Here is a 2,103-nt window from a genome sequence, read left to right as displayed (position 1 = left end):
CTAATTAAATGGACTGTAATATTTGAGTTGCTCTGAGTGCCTAGAACCTCTCAACGCCCCAAGCAGGTGCTTTGGCTGTGCTGTCTGAGAGTGGAGGCCCAGGCCTTCCCTTTCTGTCCACAAAACCCACATAAGGGTCCGGCAGGGAAGCACCAAGTGTCACCTGATCTGGTTCCCAGCCTGCTGGAGTGCTCTGGGGAAGCCTGATTTGCTAAAACTGAAGCACCAACCCCCTTAATGACACGTCCCCAGAATATATAGTTGTATGATCTGCTGCGGGTCACGTAGAGAAAGCGGCCTTGCTCTCAGGGCTGCCCAGTCTTTGGGAGACAGTTTCCATATCTCCAAAGAGCTCTTGATATCTTTTAGTCGAACCAATAACTATTTTTTTAACCACTCCTTCTAAAGACAATTAAAATTTATTTTCCCGTTTCTAGGACATGTTTCACAGACTCCCAAGAATTTATACCCAAGATAGCAGATTTACCTTTTTGAAGTGTCTTAATTCCACTTTATGATTTAAAAAACGGGTTTTATAGAACTGGATACACCACAAGGAGTTGTAAGCCAGTCAAGGCACACAGAGGGCATGTGCTAAGTCAGCGAGCCCTGCCCACAGGGTTAGGGTGGAAAGAGGCAGGAGCTGGAACCCAACTGTGTGAATCTTCATTGCACTTTGTTTTTAAAGCTATAAAGATAAATAAAGGCTTAGGGATCACAAAATGCTAATCAATACATCCAACATTATTTGCTTGAGTTGAAGAACTATTTTTGTGGTTTGGTTTTTTCCCCCCCTCTACTCCGTTCTTTTCCTGTGCCTTCCAAAGCTAAGACCATTGAAAAGAGTACTCCTCACATCATCCGAGTCTGGGAAGAAGGCAGATGCTCGTCAGATAATGAAACCCAGGAGCTATGCCAACGGCCAGGATAGCTGATGTATGGTAGGTAACACACCTGGAGACCAGATGCCCACGATGGCCTCCTTCCATCCCACCAGCAGGATCTGAGGCTCCCTCCACCCTGCACGCGTCTGGGCAGAACGGAGAAACTCCCTGCAGGGGCCCCGCCCACAGACTGAGGAGACACGCCCAAGGCCATGGCCAAGGGCAGCCGTGCCAGGGAGAACGGTGAGGAATCAAAGGACAGGGGCTGGGCTACCTGCTGGGGGGCACTGAGCAGGATTATTACAGATGAGGACAAGCCTGGGAGAGATACTGAGAAGACAAATAAATACGGCTATCCATAAAGAGTGCCCTAAAACTGTGGAGACAAGGCCTGCCACTCACAAACAGTACATGGGGGTGAGCGGGGCGGACCAATTCCCACCACCCCTGTTTACCCCGAGCAGGTCGATTCTGTGACTGGGACATAAAGTTAAGAATTAGGTGCTTGTGGCCCTGGCTGGTTGGCTCAGTGGTAAAGCGTTGGCCCCATGTGTGGAAGTCCCAGGTTCAATTCTCAGTCAAGGCATAAAGGAGAAGCAACCATCTGCTTCTCTCCCCTTCCCCCTTTCCTTCCACAGCCATGGCTCAAATGAGCAAGTTGGCCCCGCCCGGGTGCTGAAGATGGCTCCATGCCCTTGCCTCAGGCGCTAATATCGATCGCTAGGTTGCTGAGCAACGGAGCAGCAGCCCCAGATGGGCAGAACATCAGCCCCAGACGGGGGTTGCCTGGTGGATCCGGTCAGGGTGAATGTGGGAGTCTGTCTCTCTGCCTTCCTGCCTCATACTTGATAAAAAAAGATAAAGAAGAAAATAATAATAATTAGGTGCTTGCTTTAGCAGCAGACATACTAAAACTGAAACAACAGAGAAAATTAGCATGGCCCTTGCACAAAGATGACATGCAAATTTGTGAAACATTCCATATTTTCCCCTGGCCCGGTCGCTCAGGTGGTCAGAGCATCATCCCAATTCACCAAGGTTGCAGGTTCGATCCCCATCCGGACACATACAAGACTCAACCAGTGAATGCCTAATTAAGAGCAAGAGCAAATTTCTCTCCCTCCCTCTCTCTCTCTCTCTCTCTCTCTCTCTCTCTCTCCTCCCCCTCTAAAATCAACAAATAAAAATAAATTTTAGAAAATTAAGCGAAGGAAGTTTT

General features: G+C 48.7%; 1 pseudogene; it reads left to right on the top strand.

The window, feature by feature from the left end:
- Positions 1 to 1,772: 1,772 nt before the first annotated feature.
- Positions 1,773 to 1,873, top strand: LOC136385111 (U6 spliceosomal RNA; annotated as a pseudogene).
- Positions 1,874 to 2,103: the final 230 nt, after the last annotated feature.

Source organism: Saccopteryx leptura, chromosome 13 (genome assembly GCF_036850995.1).
Source record: "Saccopteryx leptura isolate mSacLep1 chromosome 13, mSacLep1_pri_phased_curated, whole genome shotgun sequence".
NCBI classification, from domain to species: Eukaryota; Metazoa; Chordata; class Mammalia; order Chiroptera; family Emballonuridae; genus Saccopteryx; species Saccopteryx leptura.
This window is presented reverse-complemented; position numbering and strand designations above follow the sequence as displayed.